Source organism: Ictidomys tridecemlineatus, chromosome 6, assembly GCF_052094955.1.
Source record: "Ictidomys tridecemlineatus isolate mIctTri1 chromosome 6, mIctTri1.hap1, whole genome shotgun sequence".
Classification (NCBI taxonomy): domain Eukaryota; kingdom Metazoa; phylum Chordata; class Mammalia; order Rodentia; family Sciuridae; genus Ictidomys; species Ictidomys tridecemlineatus.
Genome location: NC_135482.1, coordinates 117032339 through 117049040, shown reverse-complemented (window position 1 = coordinate 117049040; position 16702 = coordinate 117032339). Strand labels below are relative to the sequence as shown.

The 16702-nt window shown below is 39.1% G+C and overlaps 1 protein-coding gene across 5 annotated transcripts in view; it reads left to right on the top strand.

The window, feature by feature from the left end:
• Cdk8 (cyclin dependent kinase 8) overlaps window positions 1-13518 on the top strand; it is a 220935-nt gene extending 207417 nt beyond the window's left edge. For all 5 annotated transcript variants that reach the window (XR_013423247.1, XR_013423245.1, XR_013423243.1 and 2 more), the window contains one exon: window positions 13354-13518. The gene's annotated coding sequence lies outside the window, so the exon portion shown is untranslated. The remainder of the gene's footprint in view (window positions 1-13353) is intronic.
• The last annotated feature ends 3184 nt before the right edge of the window (window positions 13519-16702 follow it).

Below are 16702 nucleotides of genomic sequence, written 5' to 3'. Positions count from 1 at the left end.
ATTGGGCACATTAAAATCTTCCTCCTCCTACCAAGGAATAAGGTTCCTTCTGTTTCACCAGAAAATGCCATCTCAGAAGAACGTGCATTGTCTTTTCTGTTATAATAAAATGTTCCTTTGTCAGGAATGAGTCAATCTCATACCTTTTCTCCTCAGGCATGAGGAGTGTCTTTGATGTATTCCTTGTCCATTTTGCAATCAATACAAATACCTCACATGATTCCAGAGCAACAGTAGAGGACCATTCTTCTGAAGAGAGATTTTTAAATGGTGTCTTAAATCCTCCAGGCTGACTCCCAAGGCAGGATTGCATCTTCGTATAGGTATGAATGGGACACATTATTCCGGAATAAAGTATTAGTATGAAGCATAATTTAGTCTTCATCCTGACCCATGAAATTTATGAGACAGCTTCAATTATTGAGCCATATGGCAGAGGGAAATTTGAGTAAACAAATTGTATTTCAATAAAATTCACAGTCTCATAAAATACAATAATTAAGGTGTAAACCACAATAGGTACACTTGTTTAAAGCTGTCTTTGAAGCTCACAGATAGTATATGGTGCCCACTTTTCTTTCTTACAATATTCCTGGTTCATCACCTTAACCCTCAGATCAGCTTTGCTTTATGGAATCTCTCAGGGCATGCCTCTAATAGCCTGAGATATTGAAGATTTCTCTTTCTCTCTTTTAAAAAATTTCCTTTTTTAATTACATGAGTTACCTCCTCCAAGACTTATGGGAAGAAAGCAAAATGAATGCTTTACCCTTATCATATCCCTCTCTGGTTTCCCATCTCTCTTTTGAATGGCAAATGCAGATCCCAGCTTTGCTAAGTGTAATGTTTTCCCACCCTTGCAGGGGAGGTTAGGGTTAAGTTAATAAAAACTTAGCTGTTTTCCCAGAGGCCATGGAGGTTATAGAGAGCCCTGTGATTCTCCCAGGTCTGGTCCAAAGGTGCTTAAACACTTGAGACACTTGACAGTAAAGAAAATCTAACTCTAAGTCTCTTTTCATCACGTGATCACCATCTTTTCTTCGCCTCAAAAGTGCACACAGTAGCCTGCAGCCTTTTTTTTTTTTTTTTGAGCAGTCTTTTTCTTCAAAGTAGCACTCACCAACAGGGAATGTTATAAGATTGAGATCCCAATTAAGGCTGCCTCTGATTATATTTGACAAGTCCCTACTACTTAGGAAACAAGGCTAAAAAATCCCAGATTAAGTCAGTTGCAGAAGATAAACAGGATTAGAATAAAGGGGCTCACAAAAGCAGTATTCCTATGAGAATTTCATGAAATTGCAGTTGAGCAAGTCATATATTAAAAATAAAAACATTCAACAACACCTCATGCTGGTACATGAAGTAAACTAGTAGCACAGGTCAGATGGTAGCTGCCAAATATTATAACTATGTCTGGTGAAAAAAAATCATATAGTACAATTATGGGTATAGGAGGAGAGTGGAGACTACAGGTATGTAGAGTATTCCTTTAAACCAGCGGTATTACCCAATTCTACCACATGAGTGTGCAAAGACAAAATGAAGCCAGTGTTCTTCTATCCAAAGAGTGAGAGATGGGAATCTGCTGAGTGCAGGCAATGGCTAAGAAAGTTAACCAGTAGGTATTGGACATTATTCTAGTTAATATGAGCGAGATGAGCCAGACAGATGACCAGAAGAGTTTTTAATAAGTGTTGGGTTCAATTAAATGAAATGAATTCAGTAGTGAATGATTGCCTCAATGAATGAATGTCATATTACCAGTGGCCTTTCTCTGCTCTGTTGGGGCTGAACATCTAATGCAGAGCAAGACAGACTTACATGAAACAAAGCTTACACTAAGATCCGCCCTTCCTTAGTAGCGGTGGATGGGGGAAATGTTCATTTTATCTTGAGCAGCTAAGGGAGCAGGGCCAAAAAAGCTGACTTCCTTTTCATTGCTGGAATTCCAGAACCCAGGAAGGTTGCATGGCTTCTCTGCATCATGATCGTGATAGGTAGCACTTGGAAGATTAACTATTTATCCACACGGTACATATGTCTATATCAGGAGTTATTTTTTTTTTAGTAACAATTTGAAAATATGTAATCTCAAACCTACAGAAAATTGTAAGGGTAGGTATAGCATACTGAACTCATTTCTCTCAGATTCACCTATTGTGACTATCTTGCTCCATCTGATTTCTTTCTTTCTTATTTTTTTTTGAGAGAGAGAGAATTTTAATATTTATTTTTTAGTTTTCGGCGGACACAACATCTTTTTTTGTATGTGGTGCTGAGAATCGAACCCGGGCCACACGCATGCCAGGCGAGCGCGCTACCACTTGAGGCACATCCCCAGCCCCTGATTTCTTATTTATACACTCTCTAGTATCTGATTACATTGTAGATTATGTTTTATATTAGAGAAGAACTATTTTTTTCTGAAGTATTTGAGAGTCAGTTACAAATATTTTCCCTTTAATCTCTAAATACTTCAGTGTGTATTTCTTATGAAGAAGGCCAGGATTTCTCTGCCCAGGGTTTATTTTTTTAGTTTTACTTTTGGTACCAGGGATTGAACTCAGGGGCTCTATTTTGCATGTTATTTAAAGACAGGGTCTCACTGAGTTGCTTAGGGCCTTGGTAATTTGTTGAGGCCAGGTTTGAACTCTATCCTCCTGCCTCAGCCTTCTGAGCTGCTGGCATTACAGGTGTGTGCCACCACACCCAGCTCAGGATTCTTTTTTAAGTAGGAAAAAAATTGCTCTGAGTGCTTGATTGGCGCTCAGCTACTACAGGTGCTCCTCAATTTATGATGGAGTTATGTCTGGATAAACCCACTATAGGATGAAAATATCAGGACTAAAAATACATTTATTATACCAAACATCATAGTATATCTTAACTTACTGTTAAGGTTTGGACATGAGGTATCCTCCAAAGCTCATGTATGATACAATGCAGAAATGTTCAGATGTGAAATGATTAGATCATGAGAGCTATGACATAATCAGTAGATTGAGCCATTTAATGAATTAATTAATTGAATGGATAACAGGGTAATAAATGTAGGCAGATGGGGCATGACTGGAGAAAGTAGGTTACTGGGAGCTTGCACTTGGGGATTATATTATTCCTGGATTCTTTTTCTCAAGCTCTCTATGCCTCTTGGCTATCCCTAATTGAGCAGCTTTGTTCTGCCACACCCTTCAGCTTTGATATTTTGCCTCACCCCAGGCCTAGAGCTATGGATTTGGTCTGTCACAGGAGAAAATACATTTCCAAAGAAGGGTTCAAGGATTTCTCAGAGGGAAGGGAAAATTCAACTCAGGACCAGTGGAGTTCTTTGTATACATGACAGAAATGAATTTCAGCACAAGGTAGACAAAGGCATAGACAGGTTTGTTAGGAGGTAAACACATATTCAAGGGAGAATGCAGCCTGTCTCTAGAGTGAGAAGCCCCTCCTTGTGTTGGGGATCCCATATTTACAGAAGGACTATAGGTAGGGGCCAGACTGGAAATGGAGCCAGGGTGGAGCTGCACAATTTCACTCCAGTTTTCCCTGAGCCTGTGTTTTGATTGCCCTCATTTTAGGAAGTCATAGGCCAAGGACATGTTGCTCAAGATTTGCAACCCTGCTTTCTGCATTTCAGTGGCTTCTAGGGGTTTCCTTTAAGACTCAGTGTACCTCCCTTTACCCTAAATCCCTATCTCAGGCCAACCATCGATTAAACTTTTGAAATTATGAGTCAAAATAAACTTTTCCTCTTATAAGTTGTTCTTGTTAGATCTTTCAAACACAGTAATGAAAATCTGATTAACACATCTATATTAAACATTATCAGAACATTATGTTAGCCTACAGTTGGGCTAAGTCATCTAATACACAGACTATGGTATAATAAAGTGTTGACTATCTCATGTATACTCACAGATGGGCATTTTGTAGACATTTTGGGATATGAAACTCAAAACATAATATCCAAACAACTCTGGCAACACAGTACTATATTGAACATCATCAGCTAAAAGAGGGGGTCCTATTTATCTTGATTATGTTTGTCTCTCTGGCCCCTTTAAAGTGGGAATGGAGTGGAAAACTGAGGGTTTCAGTCTTTCATAAATGAATAAGACTGTAAGGGTCTGGCAAAACGTTGGAGGGAGAGACCACCCAAGAGACTGACTCCATGCAATTGGCAAAAGGGGATATTTATTGGGGATCCATTCCAGCGCGCTGGGACTCTGTGCTCACTCAAGGAGGGAGAGCAGCCCAGAGCCCAGAGCAAAGGTCAAGCAGAGCTTAAGTACACTTTTTGGAGAGGGCAGTGGGCTTTGCATACATCAGAACAAATCATTATGAGGCGCAGGGAAATTGAACAACAACTCAGAGACGTGATTGGCACATTCATTGGCGGGAACAGGTCAGGCGGGGGTGATTGGTCATTCGTAAGCGGGTTACACATTCAAACTGATTGGTTCGGGCCCTGTGAGGAACTGCACAGGGCCCTAGGCTAAATGGCCAGTAGGGCGTTGTTTTAACTATCTCAGGAATCTGGGTGTAACAGAGGAATTTAATAATACCTAATCTTTTACATTCAAGCTTTCCAGCTTAGAAACTTTACCCTTTCAAGACCTTTCTGAGAAGACTGCTTTGAACACCAATCTCTATTCTTTCCACATCTGTTATCCCTTGCTGCATAAAAATTCATCCCAAGACTGAGTGGCTTGCGAAAGAAGACCTTCTCCTTGCTTGTTCAAGTTCTATGGGCTGATGTGCTGAGTGCTGGGTAGGGTTTAAGGTCCAGAAAGGGTTCTCAAGGCTCTGGCACCTCAGCAGTCCTACATATGACCTCTTTATCCATGTTGCTACTTAGCGCTTCCTTACAGTGGTGCACGTTCACAGAAGTTGAACTACTCTCCTGACTTTAAGGGGGAGTTTCCAAGCAGCCAGTTCTCTTGAAAGCCACTTTAGAAGTCACAAGGCTTTACTATCTTACTGTATTGTTTCAGATGAGCCAGAGGGCCAGTCGGATTAAGGGCAGGAAAACTCCTCTATCTTGTGGTGTAAGTATGTATGTATATAGGTGTATATGTATGACCCCCTCTAAACTCTAGACAGCAAGCTCTTTGAATGCAGTGTCCCTGTCTGACTCATCTTAGTAACCCTTTCATAGTACTTAGCTCAATGCTTGGGACTAAATAGGTGTTTAATATTTATGGAATAAATATGGGTTACAAACATACTCAATAGCCCAACTTCCTTACATTATTTCTAAGGACTCAGAAAGCTAATTGGTTATTCCAAGTTTGCAAAGCCCTATCTTATTAGTCCTAAAGATAGTACTATATGTTAACACTCCAGATGGGACTGGGGAGATATGACTAGGGCCTCAGGAGGGCTGTTGTAGGCTTGTGGGGAAAAAGTATGGGAAAGATTGTTAGTTTTCTTTGCTCTTAGTTTCTGTGTTTTTCAGTAAGAATACTTCCTCAGATAGTTAAATGGCTTATCTGGGCCTAATGTGTCCATAAAATTTATCTTTTCTCTAGATCTCTTCTTTCCATATCTGCCAACAGAGTAAGGATGTCAGATTTAAGATACCATGGGAAAGACATGGAAGATAGAAGGGTCTGTGGTTCTAGAGTGGCCACGAAGAAGGCTGAAAGTATGAGCAGTCCACTTTTATCCTTCTCTGGTCCACTGCAACCACTGCTTAGGAACCCATGAAACAAACTTGGTCAGTTCATAGGCCAGAGGCATCAGTTATTAATACAGCTCTGCTCAGAGTTAAACAGTAAAAAGAAATAATTTCATTTAAATTAAATCATCTTTAATTCAAATTGAACATCTTTCCCTTAGGTACCAACATTACCACCACTTCCCACCCCCAGCTCCATGGGAACCAGAGTCAATTTAGAACCCAATGCCAGAGGCTTCTGTCTCCTGGGCCAACTTGCCTAACTTCAGTTTTGGTCCTTGAAACTCTTATTTTGACATTGGGGAAAATTACATTACCAGTAAAAATCCAGTATCCTTCTGGATTTTTCTGAAGGAAAATATATTTTCTATAGGAACACAAATTGCATCTGACTTCCATGAGAGTTACAAATGTAGCAGAATGTTAGCAGGGAAGACATGAAGAGCAGCCATTCCTGACAGTAGTTCCATGGAACAGCCACACATGCTGGAAGACTGCAGGCTCCCTGACAGGCAGATGGAACACAGATGAAACATAAATAAACCTCACAATTGGGCCCCTGGGAAAATATTTCATATCTACAGAGGATTTGCCATCATTTTGTCCAGAAAAGCAAGGTCTCAGTTATCTATGAGTTATCTAGATGGTAATCTCAATTCTCTGCCATGCTGCTAAAATATAGAAAGGAAGTTAAAATATTCTCTTGGGAGAGAAAAGAGAAGTCACCAAGTTTGTGCATCAAACTTTTTTAATATACTTTGTTCTTTAGGCTTTCCTTTAGGTTCTGTTTACTCCTCCTTCATACAGAAAGAAAGACCTGGTTATCTGATCTCCAACTCATAAGTAGTTAGAACGACCTTAGGAAGAAGGGAAACTCTGGAGGCAGGCACACAATAGAAGAAAGTGGCAGCCTGGTACAGCAGGAGGAGACCAGGACAAAAATAAAAACAAACTAAAAACTCACAATAGTACTAAAGAAGCAGAGCACCCATGACTAAACACTCAAGATCACTCCAGGTGAACTGGGCTGGTATAAAATCATCACACACAGAGAGACAAATACCTTTTTCTTTCCTGCCACAGCTCTTCTGACCTTAGGGGTCTATGGAAAAAAGAGAAGAGCATGAGCTGAACCCTTTTACTGGGAAGAAGACATTCAAATGAGGCAAGGGGTAGGATTACAAAGGAATAGGTGAGTCTAGCTCAACTCCTGTGGGTGATGCCTACACCTGAAGACAAGCCTTGCTATCAGAGCTGGGACAATACCTCAAGTGAGTGATTGGTCAGAGTCTCTTGCTTCAGGACTGGAAGGCGTGGTCATTCAGAGCATCTCCCCATACCCTGAGGCCACTCAAGGAGAGCAGGTTAATGGGCCCTCAAGTCTGCTAAGGGCCTGGCAGAGATACATCACAGAAAATTATCAAGACAGGACTTGCAAGGATCAACAAAGAGTTAATTACATTATCATTTATAGATTTGGCTTAGAAATAAATCCCTCCTGGGATGGGAGTGTAGCTCAGTGGTAGAGCTCTTGCCTAGCATGTATGAAGCCTGGGTTCCAACAGAGTAAGGATGTCATATTTAAGATATGTCATACAAAAATAAAAAGAAAAAAGAAATATATCTTTTCATATAGAGTATTTTCAAAGGTTTTATACTTAAGGGAATAGATTTAAGTTATCTGAAAAAGTCTGTTTACTAATTCTATTAGTACGCTCTTGCAGTTCTAACAATGTGCCACAGCCTGGGGGACTTAAACAATAGACAATTATTTCTCACAGTCTGGAGACTGGAAATTTAAGATCAAGGTATCTTCAGGGTTGGTTCTCTCAGGCCTCTTTCCTTGGCTGCCTTCTTGCTGTGTCCTCATACGGCCTTTCCTCTGTGGTTACCACCACTGGTGTCTCTGTGTGTCTAAATTTCCTCTTCTAATAAGGACATCTGTCACATTGGATTAGGGCCCACCCTAATGGCCTCGTTTTACCTTAATTACCTCTTTAAAGGCCCAAACTCAAAATTCCAGTCATAGTCTAAGGTACAGGGGCTTAATTTCAACCTATTTCCTAGTTTATATAAAAGACTTGAAATGCCTGTGTGTGTGTGTGTGTGTGTGTGTGTTTACAACCTAAGTATTTGGGGGAAGATATGAGTCTGCCTGTTACAGTGACAAAACTTCATTTAATTTGTGCTATATTGTGTGTTGTGCTAGTTAGCTTTCCTTCACTATAAAAATATCTGAGATAATAATGAGAAAAGCTTTATTTTGGCTCACAGTTTTGGAGATTCTGGTAGATGATCAGTTGACCCTATTGCTTTTGGGCCTGTGGCAAAGCAGCACAACATGGCAGGAGTGTGTGTTGAAGCAAAACCACTTACTTCATGCACAGGAGGGGAAAAAGTGGGAGTAGGGTGAGGAAGGGTCCAAGGTCCCACAATCCTCTTCAATGGCATATACTGTCCTCTAGAGAACTAAGGACTTGCCACCACCTCAAATTATATCACCCTGAGAATCAATCTTTTAACATATGAGCCTTTGGGGGACACTCAAACCCAAACTATAACATGCTTCAAGTACTCAGCCTCAGAAAAATTGGCAGAACTACCAGGAGATTCTTTTGTTCTGATTATTCTGAACCTACTGACAAGAAGGTTGAGGAAATTACTGTTTTTGTCATACTCCTCCACTTTTCTTACACACACACACACACACACACACACGCACACACACACACATCATACATGTATAGGAGATCAAATCTGGCTTATTCTATTTCCTAAATACTTTTTAAAGCTTTTCTTCCTGCTGCCACTGCCTTCATTCCTACCCTCCTTATTCTCTTCTGAACAACAGCAGCATCCTCTCTAGCTTCTGTGAGAAGCCAATTTCTCTGAAGCAGATTTTATTATATCACTTTACTCCAAGGAGTAAGTTAAAATATTTCTGCTTGGATATATATTTTAATTCCCCTTCTGTTGCTGAGCTGTAAAATACTCCTTGCTAGGAAATGATTGTGTCCCCTCAACAAACATATGCTAAAGTCTTAACCCCCAGTTCTTCAATGTGTCTATATTTGAAGAGAGGGACTTTAAAGAGATGTTTAAATAAAAATGAGGCCATTATGGTAGGCCCAAATCCAATATGACTGGTGTCTTGTAAGAGAAAATTTGTACACACAAAGAGATACCAGGGGTGTACCTGTATACAGAGGAAAGACCATGTGAGGACTTAGCACGGAGATGGCTGTTGAAGTTTGGATCTAGAAGGGTCTCCAAAGGCCCGTTGTTAAAGGCTTGGTACTAGACTGATACTACTGGGGGGCAGTGAAACTTTTAAGAGAGATGGGCTAATGGATAAAATGTAGGTAATTGGGTGCCTTCCCTTGAAGGGGATATTGGGACTCTAGGACCTTTTTCTTCTTCTCTTTTGCTTTCTGGGCATGAGGTAGCAGTTTTGCTATTTCACATGCTCCCTGACCTGTTGTGGTACCTCACCACAGACGATAAAGCAAGAGAGCCAAAAAATCATGGACCAAAACCTCCAAAACTATGAGCCAAAATAAACCTTTTTTATAAGTTGATCACCTCAAGTATTTATTATAGTGAGAGGAAGTCAACAAAAGTATAAGAGGTTATGATGGGCAAGGGGGAGGGGGAAAAAAGGGGAGAGAATTGAACAACAGCAGAGGAGGCAGAGAGAGAAGGTGGGAGGGGAGGGGAGGGGGGATAGTAGGGGATAGGAAAGGTAGCAGATTACAACAGTCACTAATATGCCATTATGTAAAAATGTGAGTATGTAACAGATGTGATTCTGCTATCTGTATTGGGGGTAGAAATGGGAGTTCAAAACCCAATGGAGTCAAATGTATGAAAGATGATTTATCAAGAGCTCTGTAATGTTTGGAACAATCAATAAAAAAAAATTAACACAACTGCCATCTGCAAGCCAAAAAGAGAGGATTCATAAGAAGCCAATCCTGCAAATACTTTGTTCTTACAATTACAGCCTCTGGAACTGGGAGATCATGTTTGTGTTTGAATACCTCAAGGCATGGTGCTTTGTTATAGCCTGAGAAGGATAACAGACCCCTTGTTTGGATTCCTATAACTCCTTGAGCACACTTTTTTTTTTTTTAGTTTGAAACCCAGTGTCTAAGAATCGGTAGTGCTCTTGCTTTTTTCCTACTGGATCATGAGCTCCTTGAGGGTTGTGTGATCTTATTAGCCTTTTCTCCCTATGGCCTAGTGCAATCAATGCTTGACATCAATATTCATAGAGCAATAGGCAGAAGAATCCATATCTCAATTAGAATTTGGAGAAATTGTAGCTGCTGATGCCATTAGAAGGTTGGATGAGAGAAATAAATTTTATGAAAATATATTTGGCAATGCAGTTTCACTCCATAAAATGTGTGGATATAGATAATATAGCACCACCACAGGGAAATTATGGTTTCCTGTTAACTGTGCAATTGGCTTCTATCCATGTTCTAAATTTAACTCTTATTACTCTTTGTCTTTATGTTTTGTTGTAACAAAAGTAAATAATTTGCTGTTCCCTTGCCCTGTCTCTCTCTCCCATCACCTTGCCCGCCATGTATACCATGCTGGGCCCAACCTCTTTGATAGAGCTTACACCATCCCTTGGCCAGGAATGCCTCACTATGTGCTATAGTCTGGGTATGATTTGTCACCCAAAGGTGCATTGCTGGAAGCTTGGCTCCCAGTGTGTTGGTGTTGAGGTCATGGAGTTTATAAGAATGGGGCTTAGCAATATGTATTATGGTTTGTATATGAAGTGTACCCCCAAAGACTCATGTATTGAAGGTTTGGTCCCCAGAGTAGCAATGACTTTGGGGAAGTGACTGAATCATGAGGCTCTGACCTCATAAGTAGATTAATCCAGTAAAAGCTGAATGGACTGCTGGGAAGTGGTGAAAACTGCAGGAGGTAGGGCATGACTGGAGGAAGTAAATCACTGGGAGTGTGTCCTAGAAAGGTAGCTCTTGTCCCCAGTCCCCCACTTCACTCCTGGCTACCATGAGTTGAGTAGCTTTCCTCTTACAGACTCTTTTTGCCATGATGTTCTGACTTATCTCAGGTCCACAGCAATGGGGCTGGCTGACCACTGACTGAAACCTCTGAAGCTATGAGCCAAAATAAATATTTTCTCCCCTAAGTTGTTGTCCTCAAGCATTTGCCACAGTGATGAAAAGCTACTAATATAGACAGTAAATAGGGTACCACCTCATAAGGGATTAATGCTGGTTTCCTGAATGAGTTCTCATGAGAGCAAGTTGTTACCAAGTAGGACCACTCCACATGCTTAGCCCCTTCTGCACATAATTCATTCCCTTTCTGCTTCTCTGCCATGTCGCAAAGCAGTCAGGAGGTTCTCACTAGGATATTGACACCATGCTCTTGGACTTTCCAAAGTATAAGCTAAATAAACTCATTTGTTTATAAAGTACCTGCTGAGAATTTTGTTAGAGCAACACAAAATAGACTAAGACACCCTGCTTCACCCTGATAATACCTATGTATCTTATATAAGAGTTTGCCCAGGTATCTTCTCTTGTAGGAAATCTTCTATGACTGATTTGAATTAGGGAACACACTTTTCTTTATGCTGTCTTTACAATATATCAGTGAAACTAGTATACACCATATAAAAGTTACCTGTTTCCAATGAACCTCAAATTTTTCAAAAACTTTATCCTTGGTTCACAATTCCTGGTAAATAAAATACTCAACAGGTGATAGTTAGTATCCCTTTTTAGTAAAATAGTAACAACCTGTGGAAAGGAATGTTAGGTATATGCAATTAATTAATTAATTATTGGTTACAAACTAAATATTTTTTCTTTTCAATTTCACATCTTTTTCTTCTAGTGATTTTTTACATAATATACTATGTTTTCAAACTGTTGATCTCTATGATTGGTGAGAAAAAAGACAAAGAGAAGAGAATTAAATTAAAGAGAATTAGAACACAATTAAAGACATTAAAATGGAAGATAAGGATTTTACATACACCACTTCTCTTAGCACTCTGAGGTGAATTGCACCCTGAGTCTCTGAAAATAAGGATTCAAAACTTGCCTCTCTTATGTCAAGAGCTTTGTAATGTTTTGAACAACTAATAATAAAAAAAATAACTACCTACAAAAAAAACTTGCCTCTCACAACAAGGGGATAAATGTGTTCACTAATGTTCTGAAAGTTCTTCAAGAATGAAGAAGTGCACACAAATCTGACTAGTATTAGATATGCTCTATATAATAAACCTTAGATATGAAATTTATGCAATAAATTGAATAATATAACTCATAAGTAGAAAAGCAGGTACTATGTATACTTTTTAACACCTACATTAATCCATAAAATCCATAAAAAACTTCCAAGCACTCATTCCAGATTTAACTATCAATAATTTGAATTTTAAATATCTTTTGTTTGCATTCCAATGTGATTACTGACTCAATGTAGGGCTTTGTGACACATATTTTAAGGTATTTTTCATTGAGGAGTTCGTGTGTGTGTGTGTGTGTGTGTGTGTGTGTGTGTGTGTGTGTTAGATACATTAAAAAGACCATGTTCTGATGTATTTTCCAGTGGAGGAAAAAAATGACAGCACTAAGAAAACTCTTATATTTCATTTTAGGAAGTTTGAAATGCTGGTTTTTGCCATTATGCATCAGCTGCAGGTAAAACTTAGGCTATTATAAGGGTAATGATTTTGTATGTCACTTCTTCAGCTAGGATGAGAGTCCTAGAAGAGTTATTTTTCACTTCTCTACAACAGGAAGGTCTTTATAAATGATAATATGCCTACTTTATGGTAATTGCTGATTTGCTACCTGTCTTCTCCTGCATATGGGAGCTTCACAAAACCAGGAACTGAGTCTTCCTTCTTGTGAGGTATTTGGCTCTCAGCTGATGTTCAGTAAACACTCCACCAAAGTGTGTGTGTCGGGGGTGTAAGAGGGAAGAAAACATGGACATTCATGGTATTAATATTACTTAAAGAAAAGCTATGGCTCTAGAGAGGGAGAGGCTGTTGGAAGGTCTAGAAGGCTAAGAGCAAGGTTTTGAGATTGAACCAAAGGGTCAAGTTTGCCACATTGCCAAATCCTGGTTCAGATGACCCAATTATGTAAATACAGTATCACTAATACTTAAATCTTGTGATTTGAGGGAAAGTGAGGACAGATCACAGTTGAAATTGTGTATGACTTATAAAGTCAGGTAGACTGAACTCTCTGGAATTTGGAGCCTCACTTCTTTGGGGTGTTGATAGAAGCCTGAGTGGTGCTTTTGCACTTAGTCATTTTAACTATCTTTTATGGAACCCTTATTCTTTCTCAAGTTGTGCTAGGCATTTATCTGATTGATTTCTGTTTCTCACAACTGTGGAAAACATCTTCATACCCATTTTACAGAATGAGGAAACTGAAGCTCGAATTCCACAAAAATGTTAAGAGGTAGAAAATTTAAATCCACTTAGGTTTTAAGTGATCCTTTCCCTGCGCAATAGTATATCACTGCAGAGGCTGCTTTTTTGGATTTTTGCATGTGATTTGTGTATGTCATTTAATTTTTATGAGCATCAGGTTTCTTGTCTGTCAGTCAGAGCAGTGAGGAGTTAATCTTTCAGGTCTGTTTTCCTCTAGAATTCTACAAGTGGAAGAATGGAAGCAGGAAAGACACTTCCTGCTGCGGTGGAGCTGTCCATGGTACTGAAAAGGTTGGTTCCCAATAAAGCAATAACAAGCTTATCAAAGGAAGAAGCACAAGAGGCTACAAGCACCTCTGTTAATAAAGATCTTGCTGCTATTCTCTGGGTCTCTGAAGTAATTAAGCATGCCGTCTCTTACTGCTGAATGTATGGATTATACCATGAACCAAGCTACTACAAATTTAAGATGCAAGTAGACTTGCACAACCCCTGCCCCCCACACACACCTGAAAAAAAAAAAAAACTGTGTATTTTAGCCAAATAAGCTGAAGTAACATTTGTCTCCACTTTTTATTTTTATGCTTCAAATTACAGATTATTCTTCTGTGCAAGAGATGTTTTTGAACCTGATTTACCAAGCTTAGCCGCCCTAAGAACCAAGTGAGATAATTTAGTGAAATCTCTAAGAAACCAAATAAGTTCCTTTGTTTAAGCACATTTTTTTTGCTTCTTTCATTTATTCACAGGAATAAATGATCTTACATGTTTGTATCAAGGGACAGAATAAATCATAATAAAAGCAATAGTTTCATTTAAAAATTGTTGTAGTGGATACAGAGCATGAGAAAACATATAAGATAAGCAATCTTTCATACTTTTTTTCTCCCAATAATGGCTAGTTACTGAAGTTTGTATTATCTTTTATTATTATTTCCAACATAACTTCCAATGTATAATTTAACTTGCAAAATAACATTAATAATAAACCTTAGGTATTTGGGGATATTTTTTTTACTCCATCATGACCTTTGCAAGGTGTCTTTTTAAATGGCAATGGTAAAGGCATACAATTTTTCAAACAGTGAAGCACAGGTCCTACTGAAAATTCATTATAAGCTAGAACTATATTAATAAGTATGTATTGAACAAAGTGAAAGTTCTAAAAGCAAGAACTGGTAAAGGTATGAGGTGGACACTACTCCTGCTGGTTGAGTCCCTCTTTTTATGTGCTTGAGTGGTGGGCACACATGCATATAAATATATTTATTACATAAATACAGCTTTGCACTTTCAAATACATATGAATACACTCCCAAATATGCTGATACATGTATAGGTAAATATACACAGCTAAATCTAAGCCATTTCCATATGAGGGCCGAGATGACCTTGTTTTCCTGACTACAAATTATGTTCCTGAGCAAAATGAAAGTGGAAGTGAGTCTCCAAGGAGGATAGTTAAAGAAACCTTGGGACAAAAAAAAATTTTTAAATGTGAATTCCTAAGTCAAACCAAGGAAAGGAAGCTCAAAGCACAAAGATAGGGACATTTTCTCCAATTTGTGGGCAAAAAGTTTATAGAAATGTGAGATCTGAGGGGAACAGAGGACATTTGAGCTCCTAGGGGGTTTTCAGCTTTGGGAAAATGGGAAGCAGACCCCTGGGCAGGTGCAGCATCACTCCAGGAGGCTATGCAGAAACAAAGAAGGAACTGGAGAGTGCCCAACACTCTGGGTAGATACACAGACTTGGCCAAGCAGCAACAGCAAGCAGCTGATGCAGACTGAGTAAATTCCATGGGGCACAGCAAGGACCTGGAGATGTGTTTTGGGGAAGCAATCTCAACCTCTATGATAGCTAATTTTATGTCAGCTGGACTGACTACAGGGTGCCCAAATACTGGCCTGAATATTATTCTGATGATGTCTGTGTGAGGGTGTTAGACTGAATAAAGCAGATTGCCTTTCCCAGTGTGAGTGGGCCTCATCTAATCTGTTGAAAATCTAAAGACAACAAAAGACTGAGAAAAGGAGAACTGTTTTTGAGTTGAGACATGAGTCTTCTACTGCCTTCAGGATTGGATTTGGACTAGAACCCATGCCACAGGCTTACCTGGGTCTCCAACTGGCCAACTTCAGGCCTTAGGTCTTCTCAGCCTCTATAACCACAGGGCCAGTTCTTTACAATAAACCTCTTTTTTCCTCCCTCCCCCCTTCTACTCCTGTTCCTCCTCCTCTTTCCCCCTTTTATCTATGTCTGTGTGTATACATATCTTGTATAAATTGTTTCCCTGAGGAATTCTGAATCAGTTATGACATTTTATCACATTATTGTCTATACTTTTGTAAACTTTGTTAATTATGCTAATAATGCAGGGATATATGCTTCTCTAGAAAGTATCTAAAGATTAGAGACAGATACAATACCATCTATCATCACCCTGAAACCTACTTCCCTCTCTTTCTCCAGCAATAACTGTGATATTTTTCCAGTAGAAAAATTATTGACTAGAAATCACTGAGAATACAAATTCTCTCCCTCCTCCTCTCTCTGTAAAGAGAACCACTGGAAATGTTAGGAACCTAATAAAAAACAGGGCAAAAAAGAGCTTCAGGTGAGATGCTGGAAATACTTACCTCAGTAACCCTAGATCAATTCATGCAGGTTTTTCTAATAGAAGGAAAATGCAGTGAAAGATTTGGGCTTAAATGACCAATTGATATACTATTTTGAAGTGAAGGAAGGAAGGAAAATAGAACAGAAGGGAAGGAAGAGAGAAATTCACATTCCTGAGGTTTCCTGCATATAAGACAAATCTCTGCTGATAAAGATTAATTACTTTTTTTCTAAATGCAGTTTTTTGCTCCATATTGATAATTTAAGGCATTTAAGGAAAAAAGGATGGACTGCCTGTCATGTGCGGCTCATTAACAGTTTATTAGGAGATGGATGTTTGAAAAAAATCTAAACCATTTAAAAAAGCCTGTCTAAAAAGTTTCACAGAGTAGAATTCATTCCTAAGACACAGACATATTCAAGGCTTTCATGTGTGTTTTAATTCCGTCTTCACATGTTGTAGTGTAGTCACATGGTTATCATTTCATTGGCTGCATTTGGTGCTCTGATTGTTCTGAAATAGTAATCTGGTAATGAAGGAACAAGTGTAGCTTCAAAAGTGCCAGATGTACTCCTAAGGGCCCCCATGCCCAGGGAGATTCTTTCTGGCTTCTTGTCCAGGGCACAGTCCTTGGGACCAGGACTTTTAGGGCTTTTTACCTAGTCATATGGCACATGACCAAATCAATGACTTCACAATTCTATGAAATATGAAGTAGAGAGGAATTTCTTCACATATATGGGAGATAAGTCAAAGATGAATTATCTGAATACCAGTGGCAGATAAATCCCTAGTTATAGAGAGTCTTCTGCTTTTACAGTATCTGCAGAGAAATTTATAGGTCACACTTGGATAATCAAGTCATAATCTGTTATGGGTTTTCCTTCCTGCAAGAGAAGTCTCTAGAGGGTCTAAAGGAGACCATTTGTATTAGACAGCTTCATGT